Genomic DNA, 23,939 nt, shown 5'->3' with positions numbered 1-23,939 from the left:
TAGATAGATAGGCTGAATTAAATGTGTAGCATATAGAGAAGATCTGTATACTTGAAAATATTATTTTTATTGTTTACACAGAACGAATTTGTTAATCTAAGACATAAAGTTGATATTTACCATTAGATGGGGATAAAATTTGTGTTTTAATATGTAAATTATGAAGTCAAAATATGTATAAGGCATTCATTACTCTGCCTGATTAGATATTTTACTATATTTTACTTTCTTTCTTTCCTTTTCCCTTCTTTCTTTCTTTTTTCTTTCTTTCTCTTCCTCTCATCAATTTTTCTTTTTTTTTCTTTTTAAGAATTCTAATATGTGTTGATAAAGGGAGAGATACAGTTTCAGTTGCCCCTCTAGTACCTATCTCTCACCTCTTTCTTTTCCATTACAACATTCTATTTTTCTTCATGTATTCACTTCTCTACCATATGACTGAGAGAAAGCTGATCTGGACACCAGAACCCGATTCATCTAATGACATTGCCATTAGTGACATTGCCCTGTCACTTTAGGCATTGGAATTGCCCTGGTGACATTACTCATTCAGAACTGGGCATAAGGAACTAAGTCTGCCCAATTATGGTCCAGGACTGGTGGAGAGTTTTCTTTAGCTCTTTCACAAGATCATTCACTTGATATATCAACAAACAGGACATTGAAAGCCCAAATCAAGGAGAAGTTGACAGATTAAAGGATAACAGAGAGGATAACACAAGTTTTTACTTGTGTTCTTGATGATAGCACTGAGCTACTAAAAATATCAACCTAGGAACCTTACTGACTTCTAAGCTGCTTCTTATGTGAGATGATTAATATCTTTATAAAGTTAGTTTAAATCATTTTATTTAACTTATAGTCAAAAGTAACTGTTTCTTTTAAAATAATATAACATTGGGGCACCTGGATGGCTCAGTCAGCTAAGTGGCTGATTCTTGATTCTCGCTCAGGTCATGAGCTTGGGGTCCTGGGATAGAGTCCCGCATTGGGCTCAGTGCTCATCATGGAGTCTACTTGAGGATTTCTCTCCCTTTCCCTCTGTCCCTCACCCTACTTACTTGAACATGCTCTCTCTCTAAAATAAATAAATAAAATAATACAACATTAATGGGTACTTATAGTCATATGAAAACATTAAAAATCAAAGCAAATAAAAAATCAAAGAAAATAAAAAGATCTACAGCAGTGTTATCTGAAGATGCCACTGTTGACGTTAAGATGTTAAATAAAGCTTTAAAAATTTTTTTTCAGTTATGTTGTATCTTTTATAAGTCTGATGTGAAGGGCTACATTTTTATACATATATCAATTTTTCTTCTTATTTTATGTCTTTTCTCTCTTATCCAATGAATATTTTAATGTTTCTATCCTTGATTTGCAGATTTTTAAAATATTCTGAAAATATTTATTCAATAAATATTTATTAATCACTACTATATGCTAGACATTTTGCTGGGCTTGAGGTGGGAAAAGTAACATAGTAAGTGAAAACAGGCAATGTTCTGGACTTCATAGAGCTTAGAGATGAGAGAAGAAACTTAATTATAATGTAGTTTTTAAAACAAATGCATTGTTACAAACTAACAGTCCTGAAAGAAAGACCTATAAGTTATAAGTGCTTCTAGTGTGGGAAAACAACCTACTACTAATCAGCCATAGAAAGTTTTGATGAAGCGACCCTTGAACCAGAATTGGAAGAATTCAAGTGAACAAGAGTAAGACCTGAATGTGAGACAGGAATCCATCAGAATCCTAGAGGAGAACATAGGCAGTAATCTCTTCGATATCAGCCACAGCAACTTCTTTCAAGATTGTCTCCAAAGGCAAAGGAAACAAAAGCAAAAATAAACTTTTGGGACTTCATCAAAATCAAAAGCTTCTGCACAGCAAAGGAAACAGTCAAAAAAACAAAGAGGCAACCCACGGAATGGGAGAAGATATTTGCAAATGACAGTAGAGACAAAAGGTTGATATCCAGGATCTATAATGAACTCCTCAACTCAACACACACGAAACAGGCAAACATATAAAAAAAAATGGGCAGAAGATATGAACAGACACTTCTCCAATCAAGACATACAAATGGCTATCAGACATATGAAAAAATGTTCATCATCATTAGCCCTCAGGGAGATTCAAATTGAAACTACATTGAGATATCACCTTACACCAGTTAGAATGGCCAAAATTAACAAAACAGGAAACAACATGTGTTGGAGGGGATGTGGAGAAAGGGGAACCCTCTTACACCATTGGTGGGAATGCAAGTTGGTGCAGCCTCTTTGGAAAACAGTGTGGAGATTCCTCAAGAAATTAAAAACAGAGCTTCCCTATGACCCTGCAATTGCACTCCTGGGTATTTACCCCAAGGATACAGATGTCGTGAAAAGAAGGACCATCTGTACCCCAATGTTTATAGCAGCAATGGTCGCCAAACTATGGAAAGAACCAAGATGCCCTTCAATGGACGAATAGATAAGGAAGATGTGGTCCATATACACTATGGAGTATTATGCCTCCATCAGAAAGGATGAATACCCAACTTTTGTAGCAACATGGACGGGACTGGAAGAGATTGTGCTGAGTGAAATAAGTCAAGCAGAGAGAGTCAATTATCATATGGTTTCACTTATTTGTGGAGCATAACAAATATCATGGAGGACAAGGGGTGTTAGAGAGGAGAAGAAAGTTGGGGTAAATTGGAAGGGAAGGTGAATCACGAGAGACTATGGACTCTCAAAAACAATCTGAGGGGTTTGAAGTGGCGGGGGGTGGGAGGTCGGGGTACCAGGTGGTGGGTATTATAGAGGGCACGGATTGCATGGAGCACTGGGTGTTGTGAAAAAATAATGAATACTGTTTTTCTGAAAATAAATAAATTGAAAAAATTAAAAAAAAATAAAATACACCCCCCCCACAAAAAGAGTATTTTCAAATCTCTGTGGTTGGAGGGTGTGTTGTTTTCTGAGCAATTGAAACGGGTCACTATGATTGGATTGAGAAGAAGCAAGCTTCACAAAGGGAAGCAGGAAGGTTTTGATCATGCAGGTTCAGAAGAAGGCTTGTTTGTGTTTCACATCATTAGAAAACCACAGAAAATTTGAGATTAGAGGCGGGAGTGGAGATAAAATCATGTTTTTTAAAAAAATGATTCTGACTTCAGCATAGAAGCTGTGTTAGAAGAAGGGGAATGCAGGTGGGAAGGAAACTAAAGATGGGGAAAAAAGTTCGCTTCGATATATAATTGGAAGTTAAAATTGGTCCTAAATTGGTGGAAGGGGATTACAGATAAATCCTAGGTTCTTATGGAAAACGAAAATGGTGCATTTTTTTGAATAGTGAAATGTATCATCGTTTCCCCTTTTATCTTTTGGCATTACCTCTGTGCTTCCCAAATATAGTAACATAGATATTCCCTATATATTCTTTTTTTTAAGTGTCATTTTCACTCACAAAATCTCAAGGCTTTGATAAATCTCAAAAGTATTCAGGTTTATAATAAGCAAGGTTGTCCTTCAAAAAAAAATCTATAGCTGTTTTGTCTGACGATACTAATTGCAGGAGTTTCTGAAATTATAAGAAGTACACAGAAGAGAAGAATTATATAAATTATTAACACATCCTTCACCTAAATGATTACTACTGCGCTGTTTCTTTTGAATCTATTTCTACAGTATAGAATTTATTTTGGAAAATTAAATCATGTAATATATTATTTTTCATGTTGTTATTTTCACTTAGTTTTATGTTGTGAGTGATTTTTATATGATTACTCTTTAAAATGTGATATTTATTATTTGTATACTTCCACTGTAAGAATATACCTTAAGTTATTACATTATTATCTACTGTCATTGTATCTTTAAGCATTGAACGTCTTTAAGCAACAATATTTTAACAATTCTTTTGAATGGATTTTTGAAGTAACTGGATCCAGAGGAGTTGTATGTATCCATCAAATGCTGATTTGTTTATCTTAAAACATATTTTTTTATTATTTACCTGTAAGAAATCTTGTAGTATATAAATACATGTACTTATTATGTAGCAGCTGAGTTAATGTAAAGCTTACTTGTGTTTTCTGAATTTAAACATTATAGAAAGTTTAAAGGTTTTTATTGCTCTTGTCCTTAGGTTCAATACATAACTTGACAGTGAACAATTTGATAATGATTTGATTGCTTCTTCTGTTTATTTTACCAACTGTCTTAGTCTGCTCAGGTTGCCATAACAAGGTACCATAGACTGGGTGACTTAAACAAAAGAAATTTATTTTCTCACAGTCTGAAGAGTAGAAGTCTAAGATCAAGGTGTTAGCAAGGCAGGTTTCATTTTAAGTCCTCTTCTTCTGGCTTGTAAGTGGTCACCATATTGCCATGCACTCACATACTCTTTCTTTAACGCATGTGTGAGAAGACAGAGTGAGTTCTTTAGTATCTCTTCTTATGAGAATACTAATCCAGTTGGATCAGGGTCCCCCCCTTGTGACCTCATTTAACCTTAGTTACTTCCTTCCTTAGAAGGCCCATCTCCAAATACAGCCACACTAAGAGTTAGGGTTTCAATGTATTTGAGAAGTGGGCACAAATATTCAGTCCGTAACACTAATCAAGTGAACAGCATATCTCTGCACTAACCAACAAATCCGGTGAGTCTCTGTCACACAGATATGCCTTATCACCAACCACACAGATTTAGAAAACAAACAGGAGTTCATTGTAAGTACTATAGAAAACACACAAAGAAAAAAATTAGTAAAAATAAACAAAAAACCCTGAATTGCTCTGCTTCTTAGAGCAGTCAATTTCAGGAATTCCACTGTAGGTGTAATTTCTACAAGTCTTTTCTTCTATAAATATGTATTTTGATCTTTTTCTTCTTCAACATAAAGTCATGTACACTATGTAGTGTTTTACATGTGAATGAAATTTTACTTTAAATATGATGCAAGCTGTTGATTTGCGTCAGTTGTTCTTGATGATGATAAGAACACATTGTTATATTCATCATGGGCATATGGAGTTTGAATTCACCACTTCCTTCAGCTAACATTTATTGGACATCTAGCATATGCCATGCACTGTTCTACTGAGGCAGAACAATAAATAATACATAAACATAAAGTATGATTTCCCACAGATACATGTTCTAAAGAAAATAAAACAAGATTGGAAGTACTTTGATATGGGGACAAAGAAAGAAAACCATTTCCCACAGAAAGGTTTGCCTTAAGAGTGTTACTTGAGAAAAATTTGAATGAAGTGAGAGAAGAAGAAAAATGACATGAAAATTTAATGAAAAGTGTTTTCAGCAGAAAAATTGATTATAAAGGTCCCGAGGTGGGTGTACGTGTGTTGGTTCTTAGAAGCAGATGGAAAAGAATAAGATGAAAACTGGCTAAGAGATGAAATCAGGGGGATGATTTAGGGCCAGATCATATAAAACCTTTCAGGACACTGTAAGAACTTTGAAATTTGTTCAGAGTGTGTAAAGCCATTGGAGAATTTTGAATAAGGGAATACTGTAATAAGCTTTATGTTTTAAAAGGGTGTATCTGGCTGCTGTGTGGAGCAGGAATAAATGGTAAAGGTTTGAAAACTGCCTTTCTACTGTCTATGAATACTACTATATTACTTTAAAGACAAACTTAATAATGTGATTAATTGCACTGCTCTATATTCTGATATTAAGCCATCTGTGCATTCCTGGAGTAAACTGCACTTACTTACACAGGGTATCCCATGCAGTTGACATTAAGTTGCAATTATTTTCTCTAGGGTATTTACATTAATGAAGGAAGTTGCTTTTCCAAGCTTTATGAGGAAGTTGGGAGAAACTGAGGAAGGTGCTTTTAAATTAAAGCACAATTTAAAATGAGCATCTTATTGATTCATATTTGAAGCATAAAATTATCAGAAGAGAGCTGACAAATGTAAAACTACTTTTGGATTAGCAAAGAGTCATTTAAAAATGAACAGGTTGCAATCAATGTTACTGACCTTTTGTTACTAGATAGGAAGTAAGAAGTCAGTCTAGCTTCTGAAACAATATAGTATGAACACTACACAAGAACTAATGATGTATGGTATGTTGGATAATTGAATTTAAGTTTAAAAAAAGAAAGTTGCATTCTACCCATTAAAATAAGAAACAATCAAGCATTTCATGGACTTTGATGCTTTCATTGTTTAGTAGAATGAAGCAGTCAATAAAAGAAGGATGAATGAATGAATAAATCACTCCCATTTTCATGGTACTTTTCACAAGACAAAACTCTTCAACAACATTACTCACAACAATTTTTGCAATGAAAATCCTAAGAAGTGAGCTATTTCAAGTTTTTAAGAGAGGCAATACATTAAAATGGTTAAGAACACCAAGAATATCAGGGTGCAAGTCTTGTGTGTGTCTCTTTTCTACTGCACAATATCTGGTAAACAACATTTTTCTCCCAGTTTTCTCCATCTGTAAGATGGTGATAATAATAATATTTCATGAGTTTATTGTGAACATTAAATGAATAATGCATTTAGAATAATATGTGTTCAATAAACATTATATGTTTACAAAGATAGTTGGGGGGGATTAATTGTATGGAGTAGAACTAGCCTTAAACTTCAAAGTTGTCTCATAGGAGGGCTCTTTCCATTACATAAATCTAATAAATATACAATTAAAAGGGCATGCTAAGTAATTTGCTCTATCCTCTCAGTGTTCTCATACAAAGGACAGATAATGAATGTTTCGCATTCTGCAAGTAACTGGCACAAAAAGGTCACGGTTATTATGAAGGCATTTAGCTAACTTGAGGACCTAATTATTTAAGGCTAAAGCATTTATACAAATATAGCATGTCATTAGAAAGACAGTAGCAAGTGATACACTAGTTAGAGAGTTGCTACTTGTCTCAACATGGTTCTTTTCAAAGCACAGCTTGCTGTATCACCTTAAAAGCTATTCAACCCAGTTTTACTCTGTGTCCATATGGATGATGGTATTTTGCTATGTTAGTTATCTATTGGGAAACAATGTCATTTTCAGAGATGGGAGATTACTGTATTATCTGGCCAGGGTTGCTTGTCACTCCCCTACATTCATCAGCCAGCATGGCAACAGGGGATTCTGCACACAATGGCACCTGTGTGTTCAAAAGCTTTTACTCGCCTTTGCTCTGAGTTTGCTCAGTTTGGAAGCATGACCAATCTCTAAAAGTCATATACCAGCTGGATGGGAGGAGAAGATGAAAACTGGGCCAGAAAAATTCATCCCAGATCACCTGAAGATGTATTTCTAAATGTATCATCTGACCAGAAAATGTCCTATGTAAAATGAAAACATGTTCTATCTAACATGAAGGAATATATAATACCACACAATTTTTTTAATAGTGCATTAAAAATACAGGAGCATGAGTAGTTAGTTCTGTTTATGCTATCATCTCAAATATTTGGCAGTGATAATTACAAAACCTGATATTTGGCAAGCTTTTGCTTATTAAATAGTCATACAATATCTCTCTCTGTGTGTGATCAAATAATAGATGGCTATTTCTGGTGAATATGCATCTTTTATTTGTGTGGGGTGTGTGTGTGTGTGCGTGCATGCGCATTGTGGTACTTTCTCTGTTATGGTACGTGCTTTACAATGGGCTCTTAGAGCTGGGAGGCAGTGGCCACAAACATCTCCTTGGTGAGGGTTTGGGCCACCTTACTGCCATCAATTCACCTTATTACTATATACTCTGTTAATATGTGAAATAGAATGAATACATTTTATTTAACTTAGTAAAAATGCAAGCTCAAATAGGGAGAGCTTGAAGTCTTGCAATTTTTTTTTTTTTTTTTTTTTTTTAGAAATAATACAAGTTAACATTTCTTGGAATTCATATCCTCACGAAATACCTCTGTAGTATATTCCCATAACTCTATGCTGTGGAGTAATAATTTATTCAATAAACTCTTCTACAAATATAAAGTCTGCCTCAACTATTTAGTGAGTTGGCTTTTAAATTTTGTTACTCCTTATGTTCTTTCAAATGTCTTTTGTTAAAACAGTTTTAATCATAAGAAAATTGGGTGAACTCTTGGCTAAAAGTCTTTAGAGAATATTCTTATATGTCTGGCATCATATTTCCTAAGCAGTCTTTCTGCCTCAGAAAATGATTTATTAACCAGAGTTCAGCTGCCTTTTGCTTTTGTTGTCGATGACAAAAGGCATGTTTAAGCATGTTAAATTGGCTTAACATAGTGGACAGAAACGATGGTTTAACATAGCTGAATTTGCTGCCAATGCGTATTTCTTCTTTGTTACATATAAGGAATAGTTAATCTGACCTCAAAGAAAAGAAACATATGCTCCCCTAGATAAGGTTCTAGAGATGAATGAGTCTGTCTGCTACATAGCATTTGTTGGTCAGAGAGAAAGGAGAAAAAAAAGAAGGTGGAAAATAAGCAGAAAATGAAACTCACCGAAAGCCTGATTCTAAAGGGAAAAAGTCAAGTGAAACAGAGAAATGACAGATACAATGGAATAGAAGTGGGGTGTGTGGATAGCGAATGTAAAATAAGCACCGGTATACTGGCAGTCAGTAGTCTCTCTCTGGGGTCAGATTTGTTATTTGTCCCTTAGCAAATGATTCTGGAATGTTAAACAGTCAATGTGCCTGTTCTAATGAATTAGGCTGTCAAAAATAAATAAATAAGCTCAATTTGGGGACTACAGTCCATCAATTATATGATTCCAACAGGCACAACCATCATCCAAATTCTATTTTGGGCTATGCCTACTGCATGAATTAAGACCGCAAAGTTCTTGGCCCAGTTTGGTATGGTTCATGGAGCTGGAAGTTGAAAATGTTGGCTGCTCCTCATTAATATCATTAGGAAAATTCAGGATGGCTGTATTTGAGGCTCCCTTCTGCCCTCTGTGAGACTGTCGTTTTGTGCCTGCATCTCTTATTCACGATCCTTTCTCGTTTTCTTCAACTCTACCCCATCTTGTAAGTATTTTGTTACATTTATTTTGTTGGACATGCTTATGCCAGACAAATCCTTCTTGGTCTTCCAACATCACTCAATTTATTAAGCACACTTTATTCTTAAAACTGATCCTTTTATTTTCAAGAGAATTTGCTTGGTTCTCTTTCTACCTTTCTGGTCACTTCTTGTTTCCTTTCTCTCTCTCTCTCTCTTTCGAAATGTTTATAAGGCATTGATGGTCAGTGAGAAAAATGCTCTTTTGCCAATAAATGTGGAAAATACTAAAGATTATATTCTCTTCTTGATGATTCACCATAGTGCATTAGAGTCTTTTTCAAGTTCTAGAGCGAAGAAATGTGTGTGTATTTAACTCAATATCTAGCTCTGTTTAAACTCTTTTGGTTTCCCGTTTATTGCCTACTGTAAAGGGTCTGCTGATAACGCTACATGGTGGGCCTCAGTTTCCATATCAAGCATTAATCCAGTATTTCCAGTTACTTGTTGGATATATAGGTATGAGTACTTTAAATTCAGTATGAAAAGACACATAATTTTTTCCTTTAATGAAAATATGTATCAGTTGAATATGGCTTCAATGATGCAGGTACTGGCAGTTGCTAAGGATAGAGTGACCCTGAGCACCCTGTTTCTCTGGTAGAGATAAGTAAACAGAAAGTGGGGTGGGGGTTGGGAGAGCAAAGGACAAGATGGGAGACTGAGATCTAAATCAAGACTGAATCATGTCAACCTATGGAGTTTGAAGTTTTCCTTGACAACAAAAGGCAGTAATTGAAGGATTCTGAGGTAAAGCAATGATCTGGTGTGCTTGCGTGCGTGTGTGTATGTGTTTAAAGATTCATATGACTCCAGGATGAGGTATACAATAAAGCAATGAAAGATTGGACACCGTGAAATCAGTTATCATAAGCCAATGAGGTGGTAACTTGATGGAACTAATCACAATGTGCCTTATGTTATTCTTTGCTGTGAATACTATTTTTATTTTTTCTACTCAATGTGAAATCTTTGAGGACAGTAAATTTATCTTGTTTATCCTTGTGTACTTGTCTATCCTTAGCACATTTTTTGCACATACTAGATGCTTTCTGAATGACTGTGTGGTGAGTAAATAAATACGAACTTGTTACTGTTTAAAACACGTTGCAGAGCACATTTCCTCAAAGGACTGATAAACAAAAAGATATAAAGAAAGCAGTTAATGAGAAACAAGAGAAATAGAAAATTAGTGATGGGTGAAATACAATCGTAAAGAAAGAAAATAAAATTTGATGATAGGAATTGCCCATTTAGGAGACATATTAGTTCAAAGGCCTGGTAATTTAATATAAGGGCTTTCACTGCTAAGTCACAGAACTCCAGTCTTTCCATCACCATTTTTGTTGTTTTTTAACAAACAACAACAACAACAACAAACAACAAACTGTTGAGTAAGCAGTCATTGCTCAACCTGCTACCCCTCTCTGAGGTGTCTCAATCTGTCCTGGGCTTGGACCATTCTCCTATAGGGAAGACAGGTGCTAAATTGTCACTTGGCCCCCGGATTCTTCTGCGTTATTAGGAGGACACATCCCCATGTTCTGGGTACACAGTGAACTTCCTTGTATTGCTTACATATTGTGTCTTATGATACTTGGGCAGCCCCACCAGTAAATCTGCCTCCCCCTCCAAGATAAAGGGGTCTTTACCTGCAGCACAAGAAGGATGTTGCTGTCTGCTGCCCTGTGTTGGCTCTTGGAAGGGGCTTGCCAGACATGGGAGGCAGAAAATACTACAATGCTGATTTTGCTGCATCTCTCTTCTTTCTGTGAGTCAAGGCTTGTTTCAGCCAGTACATTGTGTGTTGAGTTACTCTGAAGCCATGAAGATGCAGTGAGCTGATTCTGTGGGTTCCTACTTCTAGGGGTTGGCATTGTTATGATCTCTGCCCTCTTTCATGTGGTAGGAATCCTCATTTGGAATTGGTATAGGATCTTCCTGCTTGACATAAACACATTATTTGTAAGAAGTAGAGGATGCTGTAAAATCACTGGACAGTCTCAATTTGGCCACTGTTCAGTAACCACACCTGAAGTGAATCTCAGTCCAGGTGCAGGAAATGGGTAAAAGGGAAGCTTAAAACGCCACTTTTTATTTCTGTAAAAAAAACCAAAAGGTTAAAGGCATGCTTTGAATGTCCATTTGTTATTGTGCTATTGAATGATTAGCTTTAGGCTAACAGTCTAGAACTATTACCCAATTTCAGTTGTACTTGGAGGAACTCTTCTATGCTCTTGGCAAATGTTAAGAAAATAGTGCTTAGTATCAATAGTTTATTGAGAATTTATTATGTGCCAGTTTATGTTAAATGAGTCATCCCTACCTACACTTTGTTATCCTCACTAGAAAGAGGAAAATTGAGGATCATGGAAGTTAAATAACAGTTAATAACTGGCAGCCTGGCTGACTTCAAAGTTTGTACTCTTAAACTCTATATTTCGTACTTCATGATTTTATTTCAAAGAAGAGAAAATGATTCACTTTCTCCTGAGTTCAATGGTGCCTGTGAACTCTCCTGGCCTCTCTGGATTAAAACGGCTAAAAAACCATTTACTTCAACTGTATTTATTAAAATTCTGCCATGGTGGTGAAGACAGTAGTAACAGTGGAAACTATAAGCTACCATTAGAAAATACTTTTTCCTTTTGTTATGTGTTCACCTAGGTCAAAGATGTCATATTCCTGATACCAGAAAGAATGACTCAGATTTGCCAAACTAAAGTCTTGGTACACTAAAAATTCATATTCTAGTAGTAATGATTGACAAATTTGAGTGTGAGCATACAAAAACAGTGTTGGAGTATCGCTATTAGCCAGATGACCAAGCTAAATTAAAATCAACATGCAAAATCTCTAATGATGATAATAACAAATATCCAATATTGTCCCTATATTTAATGAGCATCTTTGGCAAAGCCAGAGTTAATGATTCATGTCTTCTAATAAATCTTTTAAAAAGTAAATCTTTTAAAAATCCTTCTATTTTCAGCTTTTGAAATATTGTTCTGGCTTCTGGGTGAATAAAGCTACTACTGCCCTTGGTTTTGTGTACTATGCTTAAAAGCAAATATATACACTATTTTAAAGAGTCAGCGGGGATATATGTAAAGACAGGAAGTGAATTACTGAAGAGTTAGTGGCCTCAAATTCACTCATTAAAGGCAACTTCATGTGTATCACAACCAGTAACCTAGGAAAATCTATGATATCTACTCTCTGGGCAAGAAATAGTTATGTCATATTTTAAAGGAAAACCATTGATCTGTATTTTTTTCAAACTTCAAACACATAATAAAGTGCAGAAGAGAGAAAAGGAAGGTGTTCTGATTATTTCCCTTATGAGATGGGGTAAAAAGGTCTGGAAAATCTATGATTATATCAATTTCAGAGTAGTATGAATAGATATTCAAACTTGAGCAGTTGGAACAAAACAGTGCAGAACTTCTGGTTGCCCATGGAATCACATATAGAAGACTCATTGAATAAGGCCTTTTAATAGAAGTAGTGCATACATTTCTCTTAAGTTATTTGCTAAAGCTAAAAACTGGAATAGGAAAGAAATAATTCTTACCTTGGTGACATTTATTGACAGCAAAAATGATAGCGTGAATAGAACTCATTCAGAAACCATGAAGCACCAAATCTTTTAAACTGGGAACATTTGAACAAGTAGAGGTTAGGTTGAATTAATACATAGAACAAGGACTAAACTCTTCTCTAATAAAATCCTGGTCGGAATTATACTTTGGTACGGAAATTCTAGGGGACTTTCTTTCCTCAAGCCATTAAATTTTCCACCTTCACTGCATTCAATGAAGTTTATCTTCCTTTTAATAGGGTACCAGAAATTTTTTTCCATGATTAGGGGAATGGTCCAAGTATCTATGGAAGCATACTATATCAGCAAAACTAGTTTATATTAACCTAAAGTTAATTCTTTTTTTCTAATTGAGAGAGATAAGCTAAGAGAAGAAGTAACTTCTTAGAGTTCAGATGTTGAATGGAAGAAGATGATAAGGAGTAAGAAAAAGCATGTGGAGAAGTTCAGCTCCTTAATGCTGGGGCAGCATGTACCACTCTAACGCCTGCAGAAGCCTTACACCTGGGGAGTCTTACATTAGTGCTGATTATAGGGCTACTGGATCAGAGGAGTTGATGGAACAGCCAAATTTCAGACTCATCTCTCCCAATGTTGACAAAGGTAAGGTTTTCTTTTTAAAAGGGAAGCATATCTTTTTTTTTTTTTTTTTTTTTTTTTTTAAGGGAAGCATATCTTAATAATGTCAACATAGTAGAAATTTAGTCATGGCAGCTTTATCCATAGGCAGAGTTTTTCCCATGGCAACATTACCAGATACTCCCTAAAAGAAGTGAGGAAATGCTGGTAGCCATGTGAGAACCTCTTGCCCTCATCCCCCCATACAAAATACAAGTTACTCCATAAGTCAGTGACAAAAATCACCATTTCCCTTAAAATATTCAAGTGGAATTCAGTGGAAAGAAGATATTTGTACTCTGTTTTAAGAAACTTGCTAAGATCAAATAATCCAAATATAGTTGGATTAAGAATATAGCAGTTCAATACACCAGTTGGATTAAGAATATACCTGTTAATAGTTTTGTTTGTTTGTTTTAATATTAAGAGAGAAGAATAGTAACTTTGAACTTTGGTCTTAAAAGGAACCAGCGGAAGGTATATATGTAGGGTTGTCCTAGAAACTTGTTATCTTAAAAAACGGACATAGACTCAGTTCTAAAACATTTAATTGGCTTAGGTTTAAAAAGGTTCTCTGTATTTAAGTCAATTGGTCCTCAGGAAAAAAAAAAAAAAAGCCAAGTTTTTAATCTCCAAGTTGCCCCTTGCTGAAGCTTGTTGCTCAATAGGCTTCCCAGCTGGTGTACTGGCTCCATGACAGAGCGTGTCAGCTTCTATCCGTCATGATGCTCCACATGACATCATGGATCAGAGAAGAGTACAGACCATAAAAGGAGGTAGTATCACCTCACAATATGAGGTCTCAGCTGGGGAAAGTCTCAGAAACCCTCCAACCCGTTATTAAAAGTAACACAAATTAAAGATGAGAAGTTAAGTCTGCTTGGCAACTTGGATTTTATTTGGCTTGAAATTTTATCTCAGAAAAAGTTAAGAGTAGGTGAGAGTAAACAACGATTATAAAGTGGGTTCCGAGATCTTGTTTAGTTTGAGATAGATAATAGAATTCTCCCACTAACCCAGCTCAGGTTTCATCTCATGGGACACTTGCTCAATTCTTTGATTTCTTTGAACATTATTTAAAAAATACATTTAAGTTAGGTTTTTCAACTGGTGATACAATCTATTATCATATTCCTTAAATGTACATGGTACTTACTACATCTTAGAAATAGGAGATTTTTAAATGTTGTTTTATTGTTGGCACTCATTGACGTCATCACACAACTCCCTGTATTTATGTGATATCATTTCACATGGAGGAAATTGAGACTGCTCATAGTTAAAAAACAGATTTAGATAGGAAAGATAAGAGAGTTCCAATTAGTAAAGTTAGGATTAAAACTACAGGATATTAGAATTCGACATTTTCTTAGAAATCATCTAATTCTTAAAGTATATGCACTTAGATATTATTTTCACAAGATATTCTGGAAAAAAAATAGTTTCATTGTCAAAGAAGCATGAATAACAATGTATTCTACACCCTCAGCCAGAGAGGCTTGGTGCATTAGTATACTAAAGACCTGAGAATTTCTAAAAGATAATTCTACCAAAAAAAAAAAAAAGCTGTGTTTAACTTGTTTCTTCATTTCCCCAAGGTATTGTGGTGTGGTGATGACAACTTAAATAGATTTGGCTAAGAATCCTAAATTAATTCATTAATTGTGCATACCTGGCAAGTCAATTAGCAACCTAAACCTCAATTTCCTCATCTAGTAAATGAGGAATAATATTATTTACCACCTAAGGTTAAGGGCAGGATGAAATGAGAAGATGACAGTAAAGCTCCTAGCTTTGCAGGGCCTCACACATAGTGTATCCCTACAAATGGTACCTTAATTACCTAAAAGATAACACCTGTGATGAAAATATAAATATCACAGGTGAACATAGTTGTCATGTGAATGAAACCAATGCATAATTTTGAAAAAGAAATTAAAATCAATAATTAGTAAAAGTAAATGATATTTGCAATACATAGAGTCACTAGTAAGATGCCAATTTTTGGACTTCTAATACAATTCTGTCTCTTCCCATGATAGTTTAGGCATCTTTCATGTGTTATTGAGTAGGTGATTATAAGAGTAATAATAGCATTACACAATTTGCTATTATATTATCTAGATATGAATTCTAATCTGTCAATTCCTCCTGGGTCAGCTCATGCAAGTCACTTGAACTTTCGAGCCAGTTTTCCTATTTGTAAACCATGGATTAAAATATCAGTCCTCTTTGTAAGAATTGTTGAAGATAAACTACAGAAAACTTACCATTTAGGAAGCACTAACCATGTCCTTAGGCACAGCTTTTAGGTAATAAGGTAGTAAGTGTTTTGCATACATTAAGTGAGCAACTGTTTATGAAAATGCTGCGCAAACTATAACGCTACATGTATTAATTCATAGTAACAGGTAATGCTTCTTAGCACCCCAGGGTTTCTTTTTTTTTTTTTTTTTTTTAAGATTTTATTTGTTTATTTGACAGACAGAGATTACAAGTAGACAGAGAGGCAGGCAGAGAGAGAGAGAGGGAAATAGGCTCCCTGCTGAGCAGAGAGCCCGATGCGGGACTCGATCCCAGGACCCTGGGATCATGACCTGAGCCAAAGGCAGCGGCTTAACCCACTGAGCCACCCAGGCGCCCGCACCCCAGGGTTTCTGAGTAGTTAACGAAATATCTGACTTCAATCCCAGCAATTACATGGAGGTAGAAAAGAGGATATACTCAGTCCCCAAGTAATTGTGAGTTCTTAAAGAGGTTTTAAAAATCTGTTCTAGTATCAAATTCCAAACAATGCAAATATGAGTTGAATTTGTCATGTGCTTTTCTTGGATCTCTTTTTTCTTAGGTTAAAACGTCAAGTTATCTGCCCCTAAACAACTGTGGATTTCCCCCCTCCCTCAAAAAAAGTTTAATGTAATTTAATCATTTTATATTGATAAGTGGTTACCAAAGCTTTCGAGGACTCATCAGTGTCCCCATATTTTGAGGACAGAAATTATAATCTTCTATAGTCCCTCTATGGAGATAGAAAGTAAGCTGGATAATTGTTCAACTCTAGTGCTTTATTTGTTTTTTGTTTTTAGTTTTCTTCCTTTAAATTTTATGTATATGCTCTCTAAAATAAACCATGTACTGGGTAGTTAGGTATATAATTTCCTAATCAATATAATTCAAATTATTAAAAAAATCCCTTTGGGGTAAAAAAATCTTTTGGGAAATGGCTTATCACATAATCTGTATAGAATTCTAAAGCAGTAAACATATGTTTCAGTGTGTATTTATCAAACACTTCTGTAGTCAAGACATGATGCAAAGTAGTAGCCTTCCTGCCATAAAGAAAGTTAATAATCTGATGAGTGAGGTGGACGGAGAGAATTTTTAACTCATGGGGAACGTGTGGTAGTAGCACAAATAATGGCTCCTTTGTCCTGCCAGGATGTGCAGGTTAAGCTTCTTCTAAGCACTCTAGCCGTTCATTCATTAAAGACATAGTCACTGCGAGTCTACCAGATACCAGGAATTTTACAAGTTTCTAACAATACTATCATAAACAAAATGAACATAAATCTAGAAACGTTGTGTCAGGAAGTTTGAATCTAATTGACATTAGGGACGATGCAATTACAATATAGATTGAGATCATGATGTGGGCAGTAGAAGCTATTGGAACATATGGGATAAACGTTTTGCCTAGACTTAGGCACTCAGGGAAGGCTTTCTGACAGAAGCAAAGTCTGAACTACTAACCGAAGGAAGAGAAAGTGTACCTTAGCGGAGGCGTGGGGGGTTAATGGAGGAAATATTCCAGCCTAGACAAGAGTACATATGAAGAGCATCTTTAGCCTCATCTTACAGAACAAACAGAATTGAGCCAGTTGAATAAAACTTTGAGAGAGTGAAAACCACAGAAGAAGTTGAAAAGGAATTGAATCATAACAGGTAGATGAGGAAGCACTAAGATTTAGGTATAATCATCCAAAACGCTACAGCCATGTCTATAGGACATGGGCCTTGAGGAGAGAGAAGGGTCAAGATTAATGTGAACCCTGATGTTATTAGGTAATAAGGGAACACTGACAGGCATCATGCAGAGTAATTGCTTAAACTGACTTTCTCAGATTTAGAGATAATGAAACAGGGGTCCAGAGAGGTTCTATGACTTGCCCAAAGGCACACAGCTATTTAGAAAAAGAACTAAAAATATAATGCTGGTCTGTGGAGACCTGCTATACATGCTTCACCTGCAGGCTTTTAAATTATTCAGGAAGTTTAAAATAATGACAAATTGATTGTCTATCAAGTTATGGATAGAAGTGGCTCCTTCTCTCAGGAATACTCTTAAAGTATGATCTTTTCAGAGTAAATCCTAGGATGATGTCTAGATAAACACAAAAATAAGGCAACGCTTATTTGATTTACAATGCATTTTGGTCTCTTCTTTTGTATCACTCCCTTTACACCTCACTTATTTTTGATTATTCATTGTCTTTCATCCTGAATATGAGTTTCAGAAGGGTCATTGTCATCTTGTCACAGACTGAGAGCCATCTCCCCTGTGTTCCCCAGCAACTGCAGCACAGAGTTAACACTGATTCAGATTAGCTCTGGGTCAGCTGTGCTGCGAGGAGAGGGTTTTAACCCCTTGTAGACCTGGTTTCTTTCTTGGAGTGAGTCTGAGGAAAACACATTCGCAGGATTCCTCTTTCCTAGTCTTTCTGCCTCACTCCCTGCCCTCTCTCCAGAGCAGCCTGCATTTCTCCCTCAGCCTGCAAGCTTCTGTTTTCTGCCTGGCTGCGCTCACCGCCTTCCTATGGCACCTCAGGGAATTGCCCTCTTATTACCACAATTACAATCTGTACACATTTCATTAAACTAATATCGCTTCGCACAGGCTTTCTCCACAGAACTGCACAGCTGGAGGCCCATTTCTTTTCCTCAGCTTAAACACTTTGACAGGTTAAGAAAGCTATTATGGCTGAATAACAGGTGTTGCAAAACAATGTGCATTTGATGTTTAAATGAGAGAGCTTCTTTATTGACTGCCTTTATTGCAGGGAAGGCTCTCCTTTTTCACAATGACTGGGTTTTTATTGTTTTTACTGCTTTTTAAAGTGTATTCTGTTGTTTCAGAATAGGTCTGAAGTGACTGTGTGTGGTTATTTGTTATTCTGCTGTCCTTTCCTTTTTTTATGATGATTATTATTTGCGTTTCTTGCTTTACTTCCCAGGTGAAGAAGAGTTGCAGAAATAGAAGTGTGGCATTGGATCCGCTAAAATCACACCCGCTTCATGAACAGCTCCCAGAGGGCCTCTAAGGGGATCCTTCTCCATTATTTTGCCTATTTATATTTCTTCCCACAGTCCACTCCCCTCCCCTCCAGTGACCCAGTGAATTGGATCTCAAATAAGAAAGTATAAAATACAAATGGAGGGATGGTTATACTTCCTGTTATACCGCCTTCTCCGAATATCACTGTCACATTCTTTGTTCAGGACCTTACTGCCTAGAACACATACACATACATATGTTTCTGCCTACATATGTGTATGTGTATGTTTATGCATACATTTCTGGCATTTATCCTTTATCTTTGGACATTTTATTTTTCCTTACATTCATCAATGTTAAGCAAATCTTTATTCCTTTTCTCTATTTGCTCACACAATATCATGCTCAGCAGGATATATAGTTTGTTCTATCATTTTAATAAGATGACTATTGCTAAAGAGACAGTCAAGTGTTAAAATACCATTTTTCAGAGGCAAGTGCTCAGTGAGAGAGAACACATGATTACGAAAGCATAGAAATGGATGGAAAAAAAGATGGTTCTAAAATATTTAAATTTGTATCTTTGCAGTGTCTAGTGTAGTGCTTTTCATATTGTAGGCACTTAAAAATGCTTATTAACCCAACTGTAAGCCATAACATACTTTTTTAAAAGCAAAATTTAGATTTCATGATTACCTACATTTTATGGCAAAGAAAAGAAAAAGGAAGGGGAAAGAAAAAGCTCATTGTTTCCTTCAGCTGAATATTTTCAATTCTGTTAACATATTCAAAACTATAATCATTATAATTACTTCCTATTCACTTTTGTGAAGCCAAATGAAGTAATTTGTGTGATTCAGTGAGGTAATGTTTTGCCCAAAATATGTATGTTGTCTTCTAGGATCAGGACCTATTTCCCTGTGTGTCTTTAGTACGTAGGACATTTCCTAGGAAAAAGCAAGTGCTGAATAAGTGGGTGTTAAATGAATTAGCCTTACTCCCCTTAGTGCTGAGGCATTCTTCATCTGGATTTCAGATGGCTGGAAGACTTCTTGATGTTTTACATACAATTTTGTGTGTATGGACAGGAGCTGGGCAAGGAGAGTTCTTGGTTTTCACTTGCTTCTCAAAGGAATGTGACCCCCCCCCCCCCGATTTATGACCCCTTTCTTTAGAAAGAAGTGCTTTGAATTATAATTTAATAAACATTTGCTAAATGAAGAAACAATTTATTGAGCCAGTAGCTCAAGTAAGTTTTTTCTATTATAAAGTTCTGCCTAATTGAACATGGAATTTAGAAAACTGGGTAAGCTTTACTTGATCTTATAAAAATACACTTAAATTGTTTAATGGTTGCTCCCCAGAGCCAGAGACTGACTGTGATCCTCAGCCTACAGTTATGACACAGAGGGATATTTTTAATTACACCCGAACTTGTACTCTCTGTTAAGCTCTTTATAGTCTTAAATGTGCTTTCTCATTTAAAAGACAACAAAAATCTGTTTTACTAAAGTATTGATTTGCCAATGTCCCTGGGAACAGGTAAGGCCAGTTCTATATTTGGGGACTTCCAACTACAGCATGTGTCTAAATATCTGTGATGTCTAACTCATTTTTTAAAAAAGTTGGTAATCCTACATTTATAAGGCACATATCTCCTAAGAATTTTAATGAGCTTCATGATGTTCCTACAAATCTTGTAGAACAGGACTTAACAGGTAAGAAACAGGCAAGAAACAGGTAAGAAAACTAAAATGCAGATATTATTCAATGATATTTCTCATATTTTGCTTGCTTCCAAAATAATAAATACAGAAAAGAATTAAAATAGGTATTTACAGCTTTAGAAATATCTTTGCAAAAAATCTCCTAATATATATTTCTGTGATTTAAAAGTGAGAAAAAATTTTAAGTCAGAAAACTGGTTTTAAAATGAAGGAAAAAATATTTTTTATATAACTGAGCCAACAAATTTAAATAAAAAGTTACAATTACCTATCAATAGATTAAGATCTAGTAAAATACTGTATGTTGCAGCAGTTTATGGAAATCCATTGTAAACATTTCTTAGAATTATGTGCTTTCACATAATTCCATATATGTGGGTGATGCATGAATTTTCAGGAAGCGGTTTTGTTTGGAAGTTTAATGAATGAAAGATGGCTATCAGATTGAGAGGATTTTGCTTTTGATTTTTCCTTCAAGTGTCAGTGATGTTAACTAAATTATTTACTATCACATGGATTCTATTTTTCAGGTTTATAGTTGCGGTCACTTTGAAACTTTGCATCTTTTGATATTTATGTGAAAGAATATGAAAAAGTTAAATTCAGGTTTTTTTCTATACATTTCTCTCTTTTGAATATTATAACAAGGTATGGCTGTGTTTGTACAGATTCTCTGATTCAGCCTATTGAAGATAATAAAATCAGTTGTCCATAACAGTTCTGTCAATTAGGTTGTATCTGTGCATCTCTTGTCCTAGAAATTCATCTTCTTGAAAGCATGTGTGTTATTGAAAGCAACGGAGCCTGGTAATGCCGGCCATTACCTTTACTTCATTTGCATTTTTGTCCAATATTTTATCCCCACGTTTCATTCTCTCTCCTGAAGTCCCCATCACTCCATTGTGTCTCATCAGGTGCCCTCTCAGCCACACAGAAGCTGCCTGCTGTGTGAAAAGGAATGGGTACAAATCAGAGGTCCCCATGTGCCTGGGTGTTTTGTGCTTCTCTCTTAAGCCAGCAGCAGCTGGGATGACCCAGACACAAGAACTGTTTTCCTCTCTCTGGGTTTCCCCATTTCCAGGAATGACCATTGTTGCATTACCTCTAGGATTTGAAAACACAGCATGACCCCTGTGGGTGGCACAATTTCCTCTGTTGGAAGAATGAGGGCACAATGGGAAATTTAAAGCCCCAAGAGCAAAAGGGTGAGTGTAGCCAAGCAGAAACTATTAGTACCATGTTTCATGGTGCCAGCAAATACAGCAAATATTCCTTCGTGTATGGAAACACTGAGAAAATTACACACTCACCTGCCTGGTTATGGGTAACAGGCACCAGGAATACATGCAGTTTTCAAACACAATAGGGAAACGGGAGAAGTTGTTCAGTTTGGGAATTAAATCTAAGCAGAAAAAGAAATGTCACAGAGAAAAAAAAATCTATGATTAATTTAATGAGATTCCTTTTCTACTCAGTTAATGCTAAATAGCTTACATTATTTTTTAAAAAGGGAGGGGAGTACCTGGGTGGCTCAGTTGGTTAAGCATCTGCCTTCAGCTCAGGTCCTGATCCTAGAGTTCTGGGATTGAGTCCTGCGTCAGGCTCCCTGCTTGGCGAGGGGGTTATGGGGAGTAGGATAGGGCTGCTTCTCCCTCTCTCTTCTCATGCTCTCTCTCTCAAAAAAACAAAATCTTTAAAACAAACAGACAAAACAGTCCCTAGTCACAGAATGAAAATAAGTAAATTTCTAACTTATTTTTTGGCTTTTGTCGAAAAAGGACTTCAGCTGTTAGTAAATATCCTGAAAAGATTTTCTTTACCTAAACCAGTGGCTCTTAAACTCAAGCATGTATTACAAGCACGTGGGAAACCTGGTAAAATACAGACGCTCAGGTGCTATTCTGCATCATTGTGCTGGCCTCTGCACTCTCTGGTAGCTTGCTAGATGATTTTGCTACACACCCACGTTTGAGAACCACTGACCCAAACCATGAGGGGTAAGAAACAAAGGTGTACATTTAACTATTTTTAATTTTTTTGTACTCTTTAAAAAAAAGTAATGATAACTTTGGAGGCAACTTTGACTCCTTTATATACCATATTCAATCAATCAACAAATCCTGTTGGCTCTCTAATTCATCACTTTCACCATCACCATCCTATTCAAAGTCACCCTGATCATTCACCTAGGTTATCAAAATAGGACAGGTTCCTCAATCCCACCCATGCCAAATTTACGCCAGATTATTCCTCCCTACAGCAACCTGAGTGATCCTGCTAACACTTAAATAAGACCATGTTACTCTCCTAAGGATCTCCCATGGCTTGCAGTGTGACTCAGTAAGAGCCTCTGAGTTCTGGAAAACATTATCTCTCTTTCCTCTTCCCTTCACTCACTTTTCTCAGCCATGCTACCCTCTTTGCTGTCCGCATATGCTGGACACTTGTCGTGGTATGTTGCTTTGCCTGGATTACTCTCTCCCAAGGTAACCAACTCAGTCACTAGCTTGTCTTCTTCTCACCCCTACTCAGATGGCTCCTTGTAGAGATGACTTCTTGACCACTTTTGGTAGAACAGAACTCCAGACCATACTACCACACTGATTTAATATGTGTGTGTGTGTGTGTGTGTGTGTGTGTGTGTGTGTGTGTTTAACCCTTGTTGTCATCTGGCATATTACATATTTATTTATCTGTTCACCCTTATTAGAATGTGATCTTTATGAAAACCAAAATTTTATCCTTCTTATTCTGAGTAGTGGTGTATTATAAGCATTCAAGAAGACCCTGATGAATGAATGAATGTATGATTTCCTCTCAAAACATCCCGAATCACCAACTTAACAGTCTTCCTGAGAACTAGGTAAAATTGATGAGTGTCATTGTTTTAAAGAAGAATGATAAGGCCCAGACCCATGTATTTATTTGAGTATATTTAGCTAACTAGTATTTACCCATCTAATAAAGAAATACATTTTCCTTCTCTACACCCTAGACTTGTGTCTGGAATTCAGGCTTCTCATGACTTCCAAAATCTTATTACATATCTCTTTTTGGACATTAAATGCTATACTTCTAGGTGAATTTTTGAAATATTATTATACATGTCAATAAGAAGATCTCTATTGACACATAGAAAACGTATTCAATTGCTTAAAAGAATATTGATGAGTATGATATTCAGACTACATTTTATTTTGTTTAGAGTTCATATTGAATCTGTTCTCAGACAACATGAGTATGAGTGTATTTCCTTGTATCATTCTTGCACACATTTTCTACCCCAACCTTCCCATTTATGATTGTGTCCCAGTGTTTGTCCATATTTCATATCTCATTTCCACAAGGTCTTTGCCTCATAATCAGAAACATCTAATTCCACATAAGATATTCATAACCAAAAGGTGTTAACATAACCTAGGACCCCGTTATATTGTAAATCAAAGGCCAGACCTGTTTGACTAAAGATTTTTGTGCTACTTCTGTTTAGGAGGCGTTTTATGAACTTGATTTCAAAGTAACCTTATTTATTTATGACAATAATAGGGTGGATTAAAGTATGGGCAATTTCAGATAATATATGATCATGATATCCCTGAATCATTTGACCTTCAACAATTTAACAATAACTATTTTGATTTCTTGTAGGATTTTAGGTCCTTACCACTGGAAACTATATCTTTAGA

The 23,939-nt window shown here is 35.8% G+C and overlaps 1 pseudogene; it reads right to left on the bottom strand.

Moving 5' to 3' along the window:
- LOC132026598 (large ribosomal subunit protein uL11-like) overlaps nt 1-22,663 on the bottom strand; it is a 117,051-nt pseudogene extending 94,388 nt beyond the window's left edge.
- Between the last annotated feature and the right edge of the window lie 1,276 nt (nt 22,664-23,939).

This window comes from Mustela nigripes, chromosome 1 (genome assembly GCF_022355385.1).
Source record: "Mustela nigripes isolate SB6536 chromosome 1, MUSNIG.SB6536, whole genome shotgun sequence".
In the NCBI taxonomy this organism is placed as follows: domain Eukaryota; kingdom Metazoa; phylum Chordata; class Mammalia; order Carnivora; family Mustelidae; genus Mustela; species Mustela nigripes.
The sequence above is the reverse complement of the archived record's forward strand: the minus strand, read 5'-3'. Positions and strand labels throughout refer to the sequence as shown.